Source organism: Rhinopithecus roxellana, chromosome 21 (genome assembly GCF_007565055.1).
Source record: "Rhinopithecus roxellana isolate Shanxi Qingling chromosome 21, ASM756505v1, whole genome shotgun sequence".
NCBI classification, from domain to species: Eukaryota; Metazoa; Chordata; class Mammalia; order Primates; family Cercopithecidae; genus Rhinopithecus; species Rhinopithecus roxellana.
Window position 1 is genome coordinate 70,596,909 of NC_044569.1, and position 23,929 is coordinate 70,620,837.

Here is a 23,929-nt window from a genome sequence, read left to right on the forward strand (position 1 = left end):
GGAGTTGACTTCAAGAATCACAGATAAAGTTGGTGAGAATAACAAGGAAAGAAATAATATTTAAAAATGCACATTGATAAGCAAATTAACTGAGGTTCAGTATTCCAGGAGGCCCTCTGAGAAACTGAATAATGCTTCTAAATCACCGGGTCATGTTTATACTGATTACTTGTAACTATTTATTTCCCTGCACTTCCAGATTATGACTGCCTGTGGTTAAAGCAAGCTCCTGGAGTACCAAAAAATTCCTAAAGAGATAAAAACAAAAAAGGGAAACTCTCAGTGTGGCGACACTTGTCAAGCCTCACTGCAGATGAACTCGAAGATGGGGTCCATAGCAGCCATGTCCAGGATATCACAAATCTCACATTTAGAGTCTGGAAGAAATAATGGGAGAAGAGTCATAACATAAGTTCAAACAGATACAAACAGATAAAAGAGAAACCAAAAATGCAAATCTACAGAGAACAGAAAGGGGCACGATAATTAGAAAGATGATCAAATTCATTAAAAAGGGCTTCCTGAGACAGGTAGGATTTGATCAACTCTTAAAGGTGCTGACATAAATTAATAGAGTCTTGGTAGAGTAGTGGAGGTGGAGAGATGAATATTAGTATACTGATCTAGTACACGTCACACTAATTTGGAGATAAAGGAAGAATTTAGTGGATGTTAGGATCGTTACAAATATCCAGTCCTGGAGTATGAAAACCAAGTAACACCTTAACCCAAATGAACAAGATTATAAAGTCCCAAAACTGAAAAGAACCACAAAATCAGTCTAAATTTTAAGCACTGAATCTTTTAGGCTTTTGCTATATTTTACAACACTTTGCATGGGAAATCCTGCTATTTCCTAAATGTTTTCCATCCTCAGAAAAGTCTCATAGCCTTGAATCCATAAGCCTTAAGGCTGGCAGTGTTTAACTCCAGCCTGAAAGCAATTAAATAATACATTAATTATAATGTAATAACCAGGTTTCTGAATGACTGGGGGTTAATTTTTCTTTGGAAAGGTTGCTTGCTTCATTGAAAGGTGATTTGGAACTCTGTTAAATACATATTTCTTCTAGAAGTATTGCATATGCTTTTGTATATATATATATATATATATTTCTTGTTGGAGCAGACAATTCATGATAAAAGTATTTTTCCTTGTTTTTACTTTCTTGTAACCACCATGAAGATTTAAAAAATGTAAATATTTTCACTTTAAGTACTAAGCTGTTAAATATTTCTAATTGCCTGTATTACAATTTCGTGCTGTACAACGGTCTGATAGGTATTATTAGGATGGCATTTAAGGTCCTGGAGTTTAGATGTTCAGTCTACATGAAGTATCTTTCTCCAGGACCACAGGCAGTTTCATTATTTTAACTTTTGTTTGGAGTAGGAACAATGCTTTTGAAAATCTATTTTATACCAGCTTAGCCTAATCTGTACAATATATTCATTTCTATAGCATTAATTGAGACCTGTAGTGAGTCAGCTTCTAAGTACTAGCCAAGAATTTCTATTTTTATCTTAGGAAAAGAAAAATTAAGACAATCTATGAAGAGATCATTGCAATACAGATTGTGCATACCAGGTGCTATATGTACTATGCTGTATTATAGTATCATGCAGTTTATTTAGGGAAGTGGAGAGTACTAACCCAGGATCCAGCTTGCACTATGGGAAATTGCTGAACATCTCTAAGTATCAAGATGGGTCAGAATTACGTTTTATCTGGATAATGCTGGAAGTTGTGCTGATGATAAATTTAAGAGTACAAATCCAGAGGCAGAGAGATATGTCAAAGACTTGAGTATATGTAAAAAATAATAGGAATGAGGGCAAGGGGATGAGTGAAGTGGATCATACAAAGCAGTTCAGTGGTGGAATCGGTAGCACTTGATGACTGATTGTGGTAACAGCATGGTTAGGGGCCTGAATAGATTTAGGATAAAGGTCAAGCATCTTAAGTTGTCAGTATGTGTGACAGGGATGAATGGTGAAATATACAACTAAGACAAAAGCCACATTCAGAAACTGTATCTTTAAGAGGCATAATTATAAGTTTAGCATTAGCTCTGTAGCATTTGACATTCACATAGAAATATTCAGTAGACTGGCTGGGCATGGTGGCTCACACCTGTAATCCCAGCACTTTGGGAGGCCAAGGCGGGTGGATCACAAGGTCAGGAGATCGAGACCATCCTGGCTAACACAGTGAAACCCTGTCTCTACTAAAATTATTTTAAAAATTAGCCAGGCGTTGTGGCAGGTGCCTGTAGACCCAGCTACTTGGGAGGCTGAGCCAGGAGAATGGCCTGAACCCGAGAGGGGGAGGTTGCAGTGAGCCGAAATTGGGCTACTGCACTCCAGCCTGGGTGACACAGCGAGACTCCATCTCAAAAAAAAAAAAGAAAAAGAAATATTCAGTAAACCTTCATACACACACACACACACACACACACACACACACATACATATATATGAAACTGTTGGACTTACTCCAGACATTCTTCATAGGCACAAGTTTTTCTTTGTCATTAAGTAAAATACCTAGGAAAGGAGGGCCACAGAACTCATAAGTTTATGAATCGATGTTTGATTACTTTCTCTCTCTCATCCCTCTCACTCAATCCAACAAATTGGTTAATTCTGCTCCCGAAAGTGGATGCTAAGTCAACACACTTGTCTCCATCTCCACTTTCACACTTTTATAATATACATCTTCATGTCTTTTTACTGGTTACTGTAAGTGGTATATTTTCTTAGAATAGCCAAAAACTGGTGACAACCCAAATATCCATCAAGTGATGAATGGACAGACAAAAGATGGTATATCCATACTGTGGAATATTAGCAATAAAACTAAATGAAGTAGCGATACATGTTACAATATGCACGACCCTTGAAAATATTATGCTAACTAGAAGAAGCCAGACACAAAAGGCTGTGTACTACTGTATGATTCCACTGACACACAATATCAAAAACAGACAAGTCCTTAGACACAGAACTAGTGGTTATGAGAGGCTAAAGAATGGGAAGAGAGGGAAGAGAATGAGGAATGACTACCAATCAGTATGAGGCTTCTTAAGGGGGTGATAAAAATGTCCTACAGTAGGGGTTCTAGGTAGTGGTGATGGTTGTACAAATTTATGGATATGCTAAAAACCACAAAATATTTCTCTTTTAAATATTATTTTATGGTATATGAATTATACCTCAATAAAGAAATCTAACAGAACTGTTCTTAATTTGAGGAGGAGGATGGTAACCTTTACTAGGTTGATCGCTTAATAAAAGAGGTGCAATTTTGATTATATGACAATGACAAAATCTGAAGCAAGAAATGAGATGGCTTGGTGACAAATTGAATGTAGACAAGGGAAGGAAACCAGCCAGGGACAATTCTCTGAAAAAATTTAATGTGAAAAAAGAACCCGATTGTGGGCAAAAGATTAATTCAGTTTTGAAAATGGTGAGATTTGCACAAACATAAATTTTTTTTTTAAGTGGAGGTGTCTTTAGGCATCTGAATTTTGGGGACACATGTTCGAGCTGCTGGAAACACAAAAATGAGTATCATCAACTCAGAGGAAGCAGAAAATGTCATGCAGATGATGCAGAAAGAAAACCAGAAAATTAAGGACTGGAGTTTTGTGGGAATATCCTTCACTTAGGAGACGGTCTTAAAAAGTGGCATCTCAGAAAAGAGAAAATGAAGAGAGCAGAAAAATGCCTTTGCACAGAGTCTAAGAGAAGAGAGTTGCAAGAACTAGAAGCCAGCACAGAGGAGCTATGGAGAGACTGGGAAAAAGAAACCTAAGTAAAGGCAACAGACCATTTTGATAAATACGCACACACTGAGGGATAACAGTGTGTCCAATTGATATCCAGAGGTGAGGAATGTGCTAAGTTTTTAGAGATCAGAATTTTGAAATGAGTGAGAATAATTTTACCTAAGAGAGGAAATATTTGTGGTTGTGGAGAAAGTAAGGGTAAGGAAGGCTCAAATTAACTGTGTAAGACACCAGGCTAGGAAAAGCATTAGAATGGACATGGCAGACAAGAGAGAGGCAGACAAGTGACATGACTCAATCCATTTTTCAAAATTGAGATGGAGGAAAATTGTTTTAGCCCCTGTATTTGAGAATGATGAGAGATTAGAGTCTGGAGAGAATAACAAGGTTGGGACAGGAAGGTGTAGGTAGCACATACAAGTTGCGAGACAGACATGGGTGGAATAGTCAGCATACACACCAGAAGAACAAAGTCAAGACCTCAAGTTCAGAAACAGAGATGGTGCAATTTTCTCTCTTCACAAACTCTGCATATTGTTGGCTACTCCTTAGCAGAACACTGATCTTACAAAAGACATTTGTAAATTGTGGATTTCTGCCTTCCCGATGTTAATGGTTTGTGAATTATTTTGACATTTCATTTTTTTTCTTACTTCTTCTTTTTTCTACCACCCTACATGAAAAGGCAGCCTGTCAAAAAGTGAAAATGATTTCATATTTACAAGGCAAAGGAACCTTTAAATGACCTTAGAGGTTTACATGAGGTAGTCACAGCCTCGGGATGATCGGTAAGGTTGCTGTTGACAGATACCACTTGATGGACTGGAAATCAATTTGATCAGATGTTTTTATGGATTATAGTGGCCTTGGCTAATTACAAAAGATTGTCTTCCTAGATCCCACAGTTTTCAGAGCTGACTTTGAGCAGATGTACACAGGATTAAGCTGCAGGCTTGACAGTTTTCCCTAATTATCTGTCACAAGGGCAATTCTTGGTTTGTCTTGACACTTGTGTCAAAAACAGCCTGAACTTTTATTTCTTAGGAAACATGCTTTTTTTTTTTTTTTTTTTTTTTTTTTTTTTTTTTTTTCACAGTAATCTGTGTTTAGAGGATGAGGCTGATCACATTTATCATCATTTGCATGGATTTGGAAGAGGGAAAGAAACTGCAAATATGAAAACATGGATATGAATTCTTTGAAAATCTACATAAAGCAGATAATGTTATCATTGAGTTGAAAGGAAATAAAATAAATGCTGTGTAGATTCATTCATTTAGATTCTACTGGAAAACATGGGATTTTAACATATTTTTTTTCTAAAATGGAAGTTGTAAGATGTCTTATTGAAAGAAGAGAGAATGGAAAAATGATTGTGTTATGTGCCATAATCAACAACATTCCATGTCAGACCTGATAAATTATGAAAATTTAGATGTACATCAGAAAACTAAAGCGTGTCCTTTTCTTGAGATTCAGAAAAATGTCTTCAGAGAGATTTTGGCCATTGCATAGTTGAAATAAATGCTTTGTCCAAAACATAGGTAACTATTTTTTTTCACTTCAAAAGATGAAGCATTTCTTTGGAATGTAAATTATTACTAAGTTGATGTTGCAGGGAAGCTAAACAAAGATTCAGATGTGACTGACTATGAGAAACTAGGGCCCCTAAAGCAAAAGTTAATTTGTATATTAGTACGACAGACAAGCTGAATGGGGATAGTTTTGTGTGGAAACAGCAAGACAGAGAAAAGAGAGAAAAGATGGTGTAAATGGTCAGTGAGTAGTCCCTTTGTCATTTTGACTGTAGGAATGAGAACTAAGTCTTTGGAGAGTATACTTTTAGACTAGAGGTAAAAAATTGAACTCACAAATATTTATGTGACAAAGATTCAAATATTTTTTTCTGGAGCTCACAAGTAGCAAGATATATTATTGTGTAGGGAAAAAAACCCTTTTGTCTTCCTTGGTCTGTACAGAACACAATATGTGCCTGGAAACATGAGAGATCTGGGATGTCTACGTGAATTCCTGAAAGCAGCAACTGTGTAAGGTGGAAACAGAAGGAAACAATGATAATGCTTGACTAAGAAATATCACTCATAATGGTGGACTATTTTTACATATATGGGTTTCTAAGTAAACTTCGCTGGCATAGTGCAGAGACTTGGTAGAAAGGTAAAAGCTTACACTATCAGCCACTCAACAAACATTTATAGTGCATGCTATGTGCCCTCTTGTTTTAGTTATTACAGATTCATCAATGAAAAGTAAAACATATGAAAATCCCATAAGCCTGTGAAATTTTGAGATACTGTGACTCTTTTTTTACTAACAATCTTATAAAGCCTAGAGAACATTAGGTTTTATTAACAATGTGAAACATACATTGTATTATTACCTCTCTTACAAAAAAGCTAATTAATCTGTACTTTTATTTGAAAAGAATAAATATTAGAAAAAAAAAGAAATACCAGTTCTGAAGAATTTACTCATTGAAGATAGAAAACTTACCCACATGACCTTTCAAGTTCTTATATACTCTTAAGCTTCTATAATATTTGTTCAGATTACTATTTCTAGAATTAGCATTATAACTGAAGCTGGTTATAGTAAGAAACAAACAAAAATGTTTAAATGAGTATGTGTTATAAGATACATAAGATTATGTGCTATAAGATACTTAGAAGGGATAGTGATTTCATTGAGTCTTTTTGGATTGTTCCTTCAGATGCTAGACCATAAAAACACATGACATGTAGAAGAAACTACAACCAGTGGCCCATAAAATGGCCATAATCCCATCAAACACCAAGAACAATTATAGTGCAAACTCATATCACTAGGCTTATCAAGTTATAATTTGTATATATCTATTTTAGAAACTGCATCATTTAACCTCACTCACAAAGGTGTTAGGAAGATTAACTAACTAGATAATTTCACAAAGTGCCTAGACAATAAAAAGTAAAGAGATAAATGTCAAGGATTATTGCTTTAGACCCTCTGCCAATGCTAAAAGACCAAAGTTAATGTATTGTTTCGTTTTCCACTGTCTAGGTAGCTCAAGTTCATTAGTTCCAAGAATGGGGGCAGTGGGAGGTTAGAAAGATTTCTCCAGGAGAAAGAGAACATAGATTCAGATCCCAAGGGGAGTCAAAGTCATTGGATTTATTACAGCATTTCTCCGCTTACAAAGTTTGGGGAGACAATTTTCCATGAGTGTCTCATGCTTCTTTACTTCTCGTGAGCAGAGACACTGACTGACTTCATTTTGGATTTTCCTTTGAAATGTGCTTATGTACTGAATTGCTACCAAAGAGAAAGATTTTTGCTTCCTTCTAGAGCCAAGAGCAGGTTTGCTAGTAGTCTTGGAAGATGAAAATAGTGTCTCCTCCTGAAACAAATGGAAGGCATGTTTATTGCCTATTAAAAACACTGGGAATTTTACGTGTAGGGTTCTTCTCTTGTAACATAACTCACTTGGCCCTCTTTGTATTATCTGGTTCTATGTCATGTTGTGGAAATTAAGGCTTATGGAACTGATGCAGTCTGGCTACTGTTACTCCCTTAAGTAATAAAGTCCTCTGTGTCTGACCCAGAAGTCTCATATCTTCTCCTAGCATCCCTGAAACTGTGCCAGGCTAAATGTTATCTTGACAGTAGGGTAAAAGCTCAAACTCTTGAGAACTCTTTACACATACACACACAGGTACACACACACATACACACACACACACACACAGTGTGAGGAAAGTGGTAACAGTTTATATGGAACAATCTTCTACAGAAATAATATTTTTTACCTTACCTTTAAGAACACATATTCATTAAAGCACTATACAGATGTTAAATTTCTAGACTTCTACACTCAGTAAAAATTTCATGGTGTGTGTGTGTGTGTGTGTGTGTGTCTGAGAGAGAGAGAGAGAGAAACAAACAGACAGACATTAGACATTTCTGGGGGACAGGGAGGAAGAAAGAGATAAAGCGAGAGAAACAGAGAGAGAAAGAGATTCTGAAACACATACAGAATTAAAAAAATATTTGTTCTAGTATTTTTAAGTGCAGGTGTACCACATGCCCACAGACAAATTACCATTACCATGTGTACCTGAAGAAGGCCAAATTCTGTAATTGACTAGAACTACAAACATGGCCCTTGCTGGCAAGGTGCATGAGTACAGAGAAGACAACATTTGATGGAAGGTAAAAAGTGTGTTTGTGTGTGTGTGTATTTTTTTTTTTTTTTTCATTTAAAATTAGATACCCTGTATTGGAAAGTCCCTGAAAGGATTTGAGATTTATTCTCAAAATTGTCCTTAGACCCCTGCAGAGAAGTAATCATAAGTCAAGGAATGTAATTTTAGAAGTTGAGCAAAACAACATGTAGCCATAAAGCATTATTCCATTTGATGTGGCGGATTAGCTCATCAAGGTCTAGCTCAGTCACGCTTTCCTCACACCATTCCATTCATTTTCCTCCCCAACTCTGCACGTTGCTCACTGAATGATTGCCACTCTGACCGTTCCTCTTTCACCCTAAGGCTGATAGACTGTGCTTCCCAAAGCTAATTCTCTGAGTCCTGATTTATGACTCTGACAGCACTTCACCGAGTGAGAGTTTGTGGCAATTTATGTCATTACACAAGTTATACAAATTGCCATTAGCTGATGTAATGTACTATAAAGAACTGGAAGCATGAAGAAAAAAATTATTTGAATTTTCTTTTTACATGTTTGCAATACTTTATCACTTACTTTTTCATCTAATTATTAGAAATATACGCCGTTAGCAGAAATTGCATTTTGTTTACCATATCCCTTTTATCTCCCTTTATTTTTAAACATTTACTTTCTGTTAAAGTAGCTCCTTTTTATTAAGGATCAAAAAATGATAAGAAATATCTGAAATATCAAGTCTGCTACTAAAGAGTTAGAGAAGAAAGGATTAAAGGTTGAATGCTATATGAAAAAGGAAAATTTCATTTAGAGTGAATGACTATTGAGTGAAAAAGGATCAAAGTATTAAAGCAATGAGGTTGTGTGGGATCTTATCTGATGATGTGAGTAAAACTGAAGTTCAAAGTCATATTTTTTTCTCATTTCCACGTCCCCTTTTTCTTCCTTGTACTAGCTGTGACTGTTGACTTCCAGAACAGACATGTGAATTTGGATGCTGGTCTACTGGTTCCATGTTTACTGATGACACCAATCATTTTGAGAGATGACTCAATTCAAATGTCTCAGAATCGTCCAGGGTTTCCTTATGTAAATGTAGCTGTTCTTTTTTTGTGTTAGGAAGCTTAAGGTTGAAATGAAGGTGAAACAAGAGATAAGCCAATCAAACAATTCTCACTGAGTATATATTTCACATTACAGCTCTAGAAATCTAGGGCATTTAAGAGAAGGAGTTAGAAAAGGAAGAAAGACAGAAGGGACTTTTGGAGAAAATACAGAATACAATAAAGAACAGAGACAGAAATAACTTAATACATGATTGTTCTGCCTATAATCTCTTTCTCATCCAATTCAACTTGTCATCTAACACTTCATTCAACTTCAGGACACGCTTACCTAGCCATGCTCCTCCCACTTCCCTTCAAAGTTAAATTTCCTCTGTCTAAAATCCACACATTTTCAAAATCTGGCCTTATCATATTTATGAAAACTTCTCTTCTAACGTTTCCTAAAATTAACCTCTATCCCAGATGACTTGTTAACTAAGTCTATAGTCAAGGTGAGCTGTCAACTGACACAAAAATTGCCTTTCTATCTGCTTCCTAATGCTTCACGCTCATCACTCAAAACACATATATCCTTCGGAAAAACAACAACTCAAATTATGTTAATATGAATGTATCAATACCTCATGAGAGATCCTTCACTAAAGGCAAGCTTAGTTTTAGAGAAAATAAAGAACATCAGTGAACCTAAGAGACAGGAAAGAAAGATAAAATGAGCAGAGTTTTTGGGGAAGAATGACCGACTTTCCAATGCTTATGTGGATTAATACACAGAATCCGGATTTTCATATTGAATCTTCACTTCCTGTTACAAATGTAAACCTACAGGACTTAATTGTATTGATATCATATAGGGATAAAACATATACGTTTAGATTGGACCCCCACGTGTGACTATATTCAGAGATCCAGATTTGGTTCCTGATCAGTCAGATGTCAGTATTGGTGAGAGTACAGAATTCTTACTTAGGTTCAAATAGTATCCTCAGCAATGAACAACACTGACAAGATACAAAAGCTGAATATACAAAGGCTTAGAAAATTGAATAGGTCAGAGGGAAGCCTGAGCAGCGTAGATTAAGTTTCCACACAAGTTTAGATTTTATGAGTGTTATGTGTAACTAGCAAAAATCCCTAATATCCCTAAAGTAGTTTTCTGAACTGGGTTGGCTATGATTCTAAGGAATAACATAGTGATGAATTGAATCTTGGGCATCTTTGAATGTGCTTTAGGTAATAGAATTTGGATACTTTCATGACACTCATCCTTGCTCTTCCTGGCAGTAAATCCCATCCCTATTCACCACTGCCCCAGACTTAAGAAGTGTGGGAATGAATTCTAAGGCAACAGGAGTTTCCTAGACTTGACAATGGACACACACCTGGCCATAGGCAGAGAATAAAGTAGGACAAAAGTTTGTCAAGAGAGAAATAATAGAATTTTGCTTTTGCTTCTGCTTTTTTGTTTTTTCTCCAGGGTAGGGTTTTTAATCTCAACATTGTTGATGTATGGGGTCTTACTATTTCTTGTGGGGCCCCTTTCTATGTATTGCAGGGCAGTTATGGATACCCCTGGCTTCTAGTCACTAACTGCCAATAGAAATCTCCCTACAAGTTGTGAAACAATAATATCTCCAGACATTTTCAAATGACTCCCTGACAGGCAGAAAGTATCCCCTATTGAGAGCCACTGTCTGAAGGTAACCCAACTGACACTACACAATTACTAACAGACTCATGAGATTTTGAAGAATTGACTATGTGTCCTTGCTCAAATCATATTTCATTTCTAGGCCACCCAGTGCCCCAAAATATTTTCCAGCTCTAAGACCTGACAAATTTAAAGGCTGTCTTTCATGGAGGCACTCTTCATGTTTTCTGGGTGCAATCAGAAGACTTAGTGGGGATTTTGTTACGTGCTGACTTGTGGAGATGTAATAATTCTAATGTAAAACTACATCTTTTCTCATGTAACTTGGAGTTATTCCAGAAGGAAGTAAATAGTAAGTGACCATTATATTTATGACTATATGGGCAGATTATGGATTATAACAATAATGCAACTTCAATGTGGAAACATGCAATTCATTTAGGATATTAAGAGTTATACAAAGATGAGGGCATAAACTCAGAGGAGTCACCAGATGTGGCTGTGGGCAAGGTAAGGAGAGTATTGCCAAATTCCACCCCACCCTCTGGCATACTGCAGGCCATTGATAAAGTAAGAGGGTATGTTATTTTGTTTTGTGTCTTTATAAAATACATTTCAGTTGCTCTTGTACTATGTTTTAAGGGTCTTCTATTCTTTAAAACATCAGTTGACTCTCTCTCTTTGGATTAAAGAGGTATAAGCAAGAGTATTTATTTAATTGAGAGCATAGGGTGCTCCTCAGGCCCCTGCCATATCTCCAAGGCCCAAACTAGTCACTGTGAAGGACACAAAATAAGAAGGAAAACAGAACATGAGTTCCGTCATTAAGAAGCTTAAAATGCAGTTAAAGTGACAGGATTAACCCCAGGGGTTCAATAACAAGTGATTATAAGATACTAGATATTTAAGTACTAAATTGTACTTAAGCACCATGTGAGAGCTTCAGAAGGAAGACAGTATTACCCCAGATGAGAGTCAGAGCTTATTCAACTAAGCATTCTGTGTTTGAAAATAGCCCTAAAACATGTGCTTGGATAATACCTGAATATTGGATTTGGTATTGTATTTGATTACAAATAGAAGTGGATATATGTATACGTAAGTGTGTGTGTGTGTGTGTGTGTGTGTGTGTATGAGCAGCTGCCTGATATAACTATTAAAGACAGGAAATATTGTGACTTTCTTAGATTTCATTGTCAACAATTAATTCATTTTAACTTTTCTAGTCCATTTGGAATGTGTTAATTTTTTTGCCAATTTCATTTCACATATTATGAGGTATATATGTCTATTATGTAGGATTTTGAGTAAGAATGCCTCATATTTTACCTATATATGTTTTATTGAACTACAAATGGGAGTCTCTATTTTATCAGGGTGTGAGGATCAGGGGTAGAAGCCAGGAAGAGAAATAACTAACCAATGTAGGAATCACTAGGGAAAAATATGACTTCCATGAAATGTTTCTTCTCAGATTTCTTTGTGTTTCAAAGAAATGCTTACTGGAAAATGCCTATTCTTATCTTGTTTCTTCCTTAGTAGCACATAAGATTAGCTTTTGCTATCCCTAAAAATATAGAAGTTGGCTTCTAATTCATCTTGATAACTAGGACACCCATTTCATAGATCTTCTAATGTTTCTACTTTTCATCCTTTTTCCAAAGAGGTTTTGATTAACAGCAGCCACACAATGCCAAACTTTGATGTTAAACACTGTGCCCCTTCTGGTTTAAAGCAATCATCAATTTGGAAGTTGCTTTTGAAGCTCCTTATAGTTGTCTTTGAACCTTTGTGTCTATGGACTATCCCAGCTGAAGGGCTGATGGCTGCTAATATATCTTATTAGGTAGCTTTGAAGATGAATTATTTTCTCTCATACAACACCAAATCCATATTACCTTGTATCGTTTAAATTGTTTTATTGTTCATGTTACAATCAAATGGACTAAGTCTGAAAGGTAATTTTCCTTGGGCCAAAGGGACATATTTGAGTTAAACAGACACAAAACATACTCTTCCACTAAATATCATGTGGTGACATTACTTCTATAGATCCTACTTCTGTGCTTGCTTTGTTTAATTGCTCTGACACTAATGACACCTTGGACAAATAGCATCATTTTCTGAGTCTTGACCTCCTCACTTTAAAATAGGAGGTTAAACTAAATAGTCACTACAACTCCCTCCTACTCTAAGAATTTGTAAGTATAATTCAATCCTTATTTTCATCAATCTTGCATAAAAATCTTACCATTTCAGATGAAGTGTTTGAAATGCTAATTAGGTATTTGGAACATCTATTATTTGAAACAATTGCAATTATTATTTCTATGAATATCTTACTTGTTCAGTTAAATTTTAAGTATTTTAGGGATAGGTTTAATATCACACATCTTTTATATTTTTTCCAGTGCTATGATTTACGAATACATCCATATTATTCAACTTAATAGAATATATATAATCTATATATTATATTATAGATGTATAATATAGCATCTCTAGGGTGCAGGGAATAGAAAAAAGGAATCAACATTTATTTATCCTCGACTATGGTGGACATACTTGGAAATAGATAATATATTAACCTTTTACAGAAAAGAAAGCTTAAGAAAGCAGAAAGAGTGCTAGATCCAGAATTTACCACCTTCCAGGCCCCCAAAAGTCTGAATCCAGCAGACACACATATTTTCTATTAAAGGTATTCAAAAATAACATTATTGACATTATTGTGCCTGAATTTCTTGGTTTTGCCAGTGTTACTCCATTGCCATGGTTAACTATAAAACTAATATGCCGCTGTTCTTTTCCTTTTCAACATACTCATACACATATATACACACAAGTGGACATACCGCACATTCATGCACTCACTAGAAACCCTAAAGTAGAATTCATATCACAGAAAAAGCAAAAGAAAATGGGAAATGAAGTTCATTTCAATTGCTCTGCCTCTTAGTTTCTCTTCATTTGATTTATTTTTTACCACTTTGTTTCTGATTCAGGAACCACCTGAATTATTACTGAACAAGAAAACATAACATGTAAAAAGGAGACTAAACTATACAATGTTTATTGATGATAAATGAGCAACCCTTTAAATTCCAAATTGTAGAAGACACTTTAGAACTCTTTAGCTGAGGAGCAATGGGGAAGGAGTAAAGTTAATTTACACATCTTTCAAATTGAAAAATGAACTAAGACCAAGACTTGAGTGTAACCATTGGAAATAGAATTCTGAACTAGGAGTTCACAGCTTGTTAAGATGCAAGTAGATACTCTGATATTGACAAGTAAAGTAACAAGGGCAAACATCATGGAATGGGGGAAAATTAAGAATTTTAAGAAGAATTTGCAGCCCCCACACCCACTCTCTACTAGCTTTGTCCTTCCACTGATAAAATCCCTTAGGTCTTGGCACCATAAACTATTTTTACTATGGTCCTCCAACTGTAGTCATGTTTTATTGATGTGCTTCATTTCTTCCCCACTTCCACCAGCAACTACATATGGCCAGGGTTTTTCATATCCCATTGTGAAAATAACACTTTGATTCCATTTTTTAGATTCCCTAGCCTACAGTTTACTTAGAGCAATCACAGAGTTATATGATATTTCAACACAATTTTTGCTTTGCAAATAAACAAGGGGTCAGGCAGGAATACAGTAGGATTGTGATGTTTCAAAAGATTGGGGAAAAGCTTGTGCTTTGCTCCAAGTTTGCAAGATGAGATCTGTCTTATGAACAGTATTAAAATTTTGACTCAAACTCTATTCTTGCCCCTTTATCTATTTTTGATGATGTTGAAATTTAAGCACTGACCATGTATTCAAGAAATTTCTCCTAAAATATATTGGTCTTAGTATCTGAATCTAGTCTTATTTCATGCACTAATAAGCCATATAATCTTGAGTAATTTGTCTTCTAGGTTTCAGTTATTTTAGCCATAAAATAAGTGCATTAAAATGTATGCTCCTCTCCTTTAATTTCTAAAATCTAAGGATATTCATTCATTCACTCATGTATTCATTCTTAGTTATTGGTAATTGTTGAGGTTTATGTGTTTGCAAGTTTTGATTTATTTTGCTTTTGCTTTACACATAAAATAAACATTTTATTTGGCCTTTCAAGGCAACTTCAAAGAAGGAGGTGCCCACCTTTAAGAAGTCCAATCCTTGTTAAGTCTAATTGCTTACTCTGTGTGTATGCCTGAGAATTTGAATATGATTAAAGAAGATCACATAACTCTACTGATTGATATACTTTAAGTTTATGAACATGTGAAGATAATCTTACTACAACTTTTCAGTTAATTGTTTTTTGCTATGGAAAACTATCTTATACATTCTGCTTTCTTCTCAAACATCCAGATTTTACTCTTTAATCTATCACTCGCAGCTCATGACATCTTGTTTTTCATTAAGAAAATAGACAAAGAAAAAATGGCCTAATCTATCCATCAAGTGGCCAATCACCTTATATGCATCTCCGCCCAAACTGTTTTCCTTTCTCCTTTGTTATAATGAAGCAAATGTTCCTGCCTCTATCTAAAGCCAACCCTTCCAGATGGGCCATGAAACTTTATCGCTGTCCTACTACTCGAGGCCAAACATCGACTAAAAATTATTTCCTCTCTCATCTTTCCCAAATTATGTTACTATGTTAATAGAAGACCTTTTCATTAATTATAAAGCCACAGTTTAATACGATCTGTGTTGTAAAATCCTCCTTTGATGTAATTTTCTTCTCTACTCCATATCTCTGTTTCCTTTAAAAGGAAAAATATTAAAGTGTTTTCAGTACTTACGGTTTCCATTTTGTCACCTCCCATTTCTTCCTCAACTTGCTGTCATTTGACTAACTCTCTACCAATCTACAAATAGCCCTTTGCAAGATCACAAATGACTCCCTCCTTGAGACATGTTCACGTGATAATCTGTCCATATCAAAATAAACTTGTGTTTGCATTTGATATACATGAGCACTCTGTCCTTCTTAAAACCATTTTTTCAAAGCTTATTAGATGCTATATGACTTTTTTCTCCTATGTCAGAAGTTTTTACCTTCCAAATTTTACCTGTCCAAATTTCTACCTTCTTTTTTTGCTCAATACCTAAATCTTAGAACATACTGGCTTAGGTTTTGTCTTTCTTCTCATCCATAGTTCATCCCTTAGTGAAGTAATCTAACCTCATAAATGTAAATATTGTTTCCATAGTGTTGGATCCTCAAGAATATATTTCCAGCTCAATTGTTTCTTTGAGCTTCAAACTTATAAACTATATGATATCTCATTTTGGATATATAGGAACATATCAACATCAATGTATCTCATTCCCAGTTCTTAAATTTTACTCCTAAACTATTTTTTTAACCTGTCAGTGTTCCTTAACTCAGGATGTGGCCCTGCCATCCAGCCTGCTGCTAAGAATCATTATTGGAGTCTTTCTCTCACCAATCCATCAACGTCTTATCATTCCTCCTAGAATACATTCAGAATCTGTTCACTTCTTACCGTCTAAATTATTATAACTCTAATCCAAGCTACTGCCACCTGCTATCTGGACTACTAAAAGGGCTTCCCATCCAGTTACTTTTGCTTTTTTCATACTCAGTTCTCCACTGATTTTACGCAAGCCAGAATAATTGCTTGAAATTATGTAACTGAATATATCAGCTCCTCTGCTACCCACCTAGCCCCATCAACGTATACACACACTTAAAATACTCCATTAACTTACTATTTTAGTTAGAATAAAATAAACATATTTATTTTATATACCATACAGCACATAATTTCCCACATGATCTGGAAAATGTCCTCCTATGTCACTTGATTATCTACTTTCCTTGTTTTCTATTCTCCATCAGACTTTCCTTTTGTTCCTAAAACAAATATGTTAGGATCTCTTCATTTACTCTCTCCTTCCCCACCTAAAATTGTTCTTCCACTGTCTCTTTGCATGTTTGCCTCATTCTCCTAACTCTAATTTGAATCACCTTTGGATTAGGCATTACCTTTGGTAAAGACCCTTTTAGCTGATCTCAGATGGCCAACACCATCCTAGTTGCTCTGCATGCTCCTTATTTCTTATCACTATTTGAACTTATCTTCTGTATTCTCTAACAAGAGTACAAGCTCCTTGTTGGCATGAAATTTGTCTTTTCTACTACTCCACCTCTAAGTTAAGAAAAGAACCTAATGTATATGAACTGAGAAAATGAATGGAAAATGTATACAATTACAAAACCAGGAGATGCTCTCAAAGAAGGGGACATCTAGTCTTGGGAAAGAGAAAATGTGGCAGAATGTTACTCTTAAATAGATGTGACTAGGCAGGGAGACGTGAAAGTCTAGCATTCTCTGTGGAAAAGTAAGAGTTACTATGTGGTCTAAAAAGGGAATGCAGAAAATAGAGTGGAATAGATTGGTCTGGGAAAATGTGAACCCCGTTTGTAAAGTTACTGTGTGACATACTGAGGTATTTTCACTTTTCCTCAAATACTGAAAAGCAAGCACAACTTTTACCTAGAGTGGCAATGTGACAAAACATAATCATAATAAGGATAACTGGAAGAGTAGTCAGAGCAAATACTACACTTTGAAGATCCTGGAGACCAGTTACAGGACTTTCCCTGTGGTCCAGAATAGAGTGAAAGAGGTCTGGGGGAGGCAGGGATTAAGAGGATGGGGGATCTGCCTTTAACTCAGGGTCTTTGTTTGAGGTGCAAAATATTCCTATTTGAGTTAAATGTTTTATTATCCCCAGATAATAATGATTCTCGATTTATAATTCTGTGAATGGGATAGATATTAGGTTCACAGTGTTGAAGATATTTACAAATCTCAAGCTGAAACTATGAGTTTGGGCCACTATTGACTTGACTAAACTTTAGTTTGAAATATCCCTCTAAGAACTGAAAGTAATTCAGCACAATATATCAATATTTAAAAATTAGAAAAAATAGAAAAAGTGCAAATATAGGTGCATACAATGTATTCTACATACACATTTGTTTATATGTGTGTATATAGGATACCTAAGAATGCATATCACCTATATGTATCTATTTATTGATATAAATGTATTAATCCATGCATATATAATGTTTATTCATAGATATAGCAGATTTATATGAGAGAAAAACACATATAGGCAGACCAAATGAAAGACATACTAAACAAAACAGTTTTTTATCCAAAATTTTTAAAAATATGATCTTGAATGAGGTGAAAAATGTGCTTTTTTCAAATAGGTGGGTAAGAAGACACAGTTTAACTGTTAAATGGACTAGTCTGATAGAAGAATTAGGGTATGACATTTGGAAAATGTAGGGGACAGAAGTCTGGTGCTGTTGAGTGTTGTAAATGACAAACACTAAAAGCTTTCCTTAGATTATAGTAGTTGACCATTATCTGCAGTTTTGCTTTCCATGGCTTTAGTTACCCATGGGAAACTGTAGTCCAAAAATATTAAATGGACAATTCCAGAAATAAACAATTTGTAAGCTTTTAATTGTATGCTACTCTGAGTAGCATCATGAAATCTGTACAGTCCTGCCTGTCCCACACGGGACATGAATTATCCCTTTGTCCAGTGTATCCATGCAGTCTGTGCTACATGCCTATTAGTTCCTTAGTAGCCTTCTCTGTGATCAGATACACTGTTGTGGTATCACAGTGCTTGTGTTCAAGTAACCCCTATTTTATTTAATAATGGCCCCAAAGCACAAGACTAGGAATGGTAGCAATTCAGATAAACCAAAGAGAGGCTATAAAGCGCTTCCTTGAAATGAAAAGACGAAAATCTCTACTTAATAAAGAAAGAAAAGAAAGCAGTATACTGAGGCTGCTAAGATCTACAATAACAACAAGTCTTATACTTGTGAAATTGTGAAAAAGGAAAAAGAAATTAGTGCCAGCTACACCTCAAACTACAAAAGTTTCAGCCACAGCGCATGATAAATGCTTAGTGAAGATGGAAGAGGGATTAAATTTGTGGGTGGAAGGTATGAATAAAAATGTGTCCCAACTGAAGGCAGTCAGGTTCAGTACTATCCGTGGTTCCAGGCATCCAATGGGGGTTTTGGAAAGTATACTCTGTGGTTAAGACGGGACAACTGTATTGAAAAATGTGAAATTCTGCCTTACAAGCATTGAACATGAAGATCCAGCTACCAGTCCCAAGTTAGCACTCCCACTGCATGAAGGATGGTAAAGACCAATCAATCACTAGAAGGAAGACCTCAGAGACCTCAGCCTACTGCATATGCTGCAGGTTCACAGTCTCCAAGGAAGACAATACACAATGCACTGGTCTGAAAAATGCTTTAGTCACACACAAAAAGATTTCAGCAAGATCAGAATCTGCAGTTGTGCCAGTTTCCCACGGCTAACAGGTCCCTGCTGATAACCAGCACAAAGTGATGGACTTCTTGCGTGCTTCTTGTGCTGTAGGAAAAGGACCACATCTCTTCTTAAGGGGACAGATATACCAGTGAGGCTGGCCAGATGCCATGTGACTTACGTGCTTAGGAACAACATGGAAGCTCAAGACCTTCGCAGAAGAAGAGAAAGTTTTCTCCAAATAAGGAAAAGGAATCTGGAACTACATGATAGCTCGGCACCAAGCTTCCATATAGAGGAACGTTCCAGGCAATCCCCAAGAGGGTCAGCAGTTCTTGTCATGGTTGCTTCCTGAAAAATGAGTAACTGGGCGTAAAAAAATATCTGATTTTTAGCTTCTGTAAATGTTGAAATTGCTGTAAAATATGAACATAATTGTGTATATTTGCTCACATAGCTAACTACTTACTTAAGACGTGCAAAAACTATAGTATTAAGGAGATGCAGGATTTACTGATGAGATTGCCTAACTATACATCAGATAGAATGATATGGTATTAGCATGCTACAGATTAATAAAATGCATTAAAAGTAATAATAAATCTTCCTTCTAAACATGCTGTGAAGTGATGCCCATTCTACAGGCACAAGAAGGGCCAGACTGGAAATAACCTAAAGATTGGTGCATACAATGAAGCACACTTGCTGTATACATTCAGAATGTGACTTATTTTTTCTGGTGGTTTTAAATTGTTGTTCAATCTCAAATGGGAATAGACAGCTTTAACAGGTTTCTAAAATAAGGACACATAAAATGTCTGCTTTTCAGCAGTGGAAAAAATAATCATCATCCCCCTCCCCACTAAGAAAAGCCTTTAGCAAAAGAGCAACTTAGCATATAGACAGTCTCCCAGTGACCTGCCACTTAGCTGAGAATAGGTTGGAAAAAAATATCAATGCCAATGAAACCAGCTTCAGATCTAAACTTCTACTCTATCAATTCTTTTCTTTGGCAAACATAGAAATGAAAGGCAGAGGGAGGAAAAGCTGAGAAGACAGTGAGGTATGAGAAACAAAGAGCAGTGTCTGTCTTTATCCAGGGCTTTGCCACAGCCTCCTTCATTTCCTGACCATTCTTATCCAAGAAGCCAGGTGGAGTGGAGTGCAAGCAAATACAAGATTATCTCAGACAATGAGTAGTAGTGCATCAGAGTTAATCTATGTGCAATGGATCAATAGCACGATCCTTAAGATAGAGAAGTGGCCAAATCAAACGGGCTTTCTGTTTGCTTTGTTATTTAGGCTTTGAAGCTCTATTTTAAAAATTTCACTTTGTCTTACTTCTTAAAGGTGTTCATGCAGGTAGAAGACCATGCATTCTAGTCTGAGCTAAGTTCCCCTGGGCCTAATAAAGGGAAGTGAGTGCTAATTTGTAGCCTGGCTGCTTTAGACACAAAGGCACCGTTTGAGATACACTGAGTTGTATAGCACTCGTTAACTATCAAATAGGAACCGATTTTTTTTTTTTTTGTATTCTTTGGAAATGTGTTTGGACTTTGAAAATATTTCTATTTTAACTTCAAGACTAATCCACCTCTCTTTTGGGTTCCACCCTGAAAAGAATTGTATTTATATCGTGATATCATGCACTCACGCTCCAACTGACTGAATTCATCTAGAGTAAGCAAATTCAGTGTGGACTTTGTCCCATTCAGCACAGACAGAATCCAACTGGAAAAAAGAAAAAAAAGGTGTGTGACTCACTTTATGTGTTTCTCTACATTTCTCACCTTAAAATTCATATCCTTTTCTAGTTTCTTTGTGACTATATCAAGGTTAATCAAACAACTTTGATCTATAATCATTTGTTTGCATTTCTAGGATACAAACAACAAAGCAGTTAGAATCCTGGTTTAGAAGAAATTATGAAACTTTACACTTCTTTACACAGACTCCTTTAAATCTTCTTTGAGAGATAATAATTAGTTCACGTTAGGAGGTAAAGGGAAACAGAATAGCAATTACATGTACAAAAGAAGTTGCTATCTTTGAAATAAAAATGGAAGATCTCCAGAAATAACTTCTTGGCCTGAGATTCTACCAGAAGACAGTCTTTTATTTATGAAGTCACTGGGCTGGGAGGCACCAGACTCCATTCAGAACTCTGATCTGCTATATGCACTGTGTAATCATTAGCATAATGGTCGAATGTCTTCAAGGAAGAGCTCTGGTCATGTCTTTCAGTAATCTGTTTGAATCCTGAAAAATACCTTAGTTATTGTAACAGGAGAACATTCTAAACATAGGATTTGGTAACTTTTTTTTTTTTCTGGTCACCATTAAGTACAGCACTGGCTCCCAAAGTGCAATTTAAGTAGCATCAGCATCAGTTGGAAACCTGTGAAAAATTCAAGTTCTTGGGCCCCAATTTAGACCTAGCAAATCAAGAACTCAGAGAGTGCAGCCCAGAAATCGGTGTGTTCACAAAATGTCTATGTGATTATGAGTCTCACTCAAGTATGAGATCCACTGGGCAACAGCATGGAGTCATTGATAAACACAGGAGCTGACTTATGCTCATTTATTTGTTTTCTTTAAAAAATATTAAAATAGGAAAGTAGCCAAATCAAAGGGCCTTTCTGTTTGCTTTGTTATTTAGGCATTGAAACTCTATTTTCAAAATTAGCCATTGTCTTGCTTTTAAAAGGTGTTAATGCCAGTAAAAGCCCATGCATTCTAATCTGGGCTAAATACATAGGCCAAACAGAGACTTTGTTAATCTATTTGTTGTACTAAATAAGACATAGATTCTCAGCATAAGTAATATCTTTCCCAAGAGGCAAAAATTATTTCCTGGGGGAAAGGGAGCCAGAAAAAATTCTTAGACATTACAATAGTTAGTGGTCTTCAAATGGCTGCAAAACAAAAACAGGCATATAGTATAACTGTGATGTTAAAATTTCATGAGGAAGGTCAATAGAAAAAAAACTCTAGAGAATCTCTGTAGGGAGTCAATTCCGGGAAAAAAAAGAAATACACACACAGACACACAAGCAAATTGAAAGTTCTTAATCTAAGGTAACCCTTGATCCTCTAATGTAAGAGATATTTTATTCCTAGTCTTTTCTCTTTCAGATTCTATAGACAAGGTACTAGGTAATAAATTTTGGCCAATTCGAGTCCATTTTAATTTAATGATAGGTGATTAATTCCACAGTGAAGGTATCCCTGTATTACATATATAACAAGTAAAATTAATAAATGAGATAATATCTTTTATGGATAAATCTCTTTAGATTTTATGTTCTTTGAAAAAATAATTTTGTTTTTAATTATTCTCTTCATTTTTCAGGTTAGAAAATCAAAGATCTGAAAGATTGAATTAATTAATCCATTTATTTATTCTAAAATAATTTATTGAATGTCTGGTATGTGATAAAAGCCATTCCAGGCATAAATGATTAGCAGTGAGCAAAATGGACAAAAATCCTTGCCCTACCCTTCTAAAGCTCACATCCTAATAGGGAGATATAACATAAATGAGGCAAATAATTAAAACATATAGATTCATAAAATCAGGGTGTCCAATCTTTTGGCTTTTTTAGGTCACAATGAAAGAATTGTCTTGGGCCACACATACAATACACTAACATGAGGAATAGCTGATGAGCTTTTTAAAAAATCACAAAAAAACCTTATAATTTTTAAGAATGTTTATGAATTTGTGTTGGGCCACATTCAAAGCAATTCTGGGCCAGTGGCCCATGGACTATGGGCTGAACAAGCTTGTTTTAAATGGTTAAAGAAATAACAAGAAGAAGGCTCAGTGTTGGTGGTCAGGCATGGGGACTGGGCAAGGAAGACTCACTGGGAAACAGTTCAAGTTGGTACAAAGTAGTGAGGTGGGGCTCCATGGAAAAGGCATGAGTTTTAGATACAGGACAGCAAAGGTGAGCTAGTAGCCATAATTTGGGAGAAAAAATTCCATGCAGCACATCTGGGACAAGGAATAGCAAAGTCTAATGACAATGCAGATTTTATAGAAAGTAAAAGAAGTGATAAGATTAGAGAAGTATGTTGGGAAGAAACTGTAGAAGTCTTCAAAACCCAAATAAATAGTCATTAATCTTTCTAAAATAGATAAATATTGAAGGTGTTTACCACATAATTCACGTGGTGTATTGATCAAATAGACAATAATTACTGGGTAACATATATTAGAGAGAAGAGTAGGCAGAAAGGGCAGTCAAATACCCATCACAGTTGTTTAGACTATAAGCTCCCTAGAGGGTGGGATCTGTGTCTATAGAGCAGTTAATTTCCCATAACAGCTAGAACTATGATCATACGTTTTAGATTCCCAAGAAATATTTGTCGTCTCAAAATTGATCTAGACACAATAACAGAAGGGCTGGAACTAGTATTCTGCCAATGTGGAAAATACTGCTGCAGAAGACCTTATGAATCAAGTACTGAATGAATTCAGTAACTATTACACATGTAGAAACCAAACAAAAGAAATTCCAGTGGCCGAGTCTGATAGAGAATTGTGAAAAGACTTATTATATTAATTGAAATTACGAATTTTGAAAGAAGATTGGAGCAAGAAAACAAATTTCAGAATATCTTAATTTTAAGATTGTTTTAGGACGTCTGAGGTGGAAACTCTATGGATGTTGTTGGAAAGGAGGTCCTGGGAGAAGAGAGGGTTTTGGAATTAGCATTATAAGTGCAGTGGTCAAAATGATGAATTTGGATGGTACCTGGCCAATTGAAAATTATCCTTTTATCACTTTCAGAAACTCACTTCTGTCTGATCTCAGTGGCATTTATAAAATAATACCTTCCTAAGCTAAAATTTAAGATTAAGACTTTATGACTTTTCGTAAG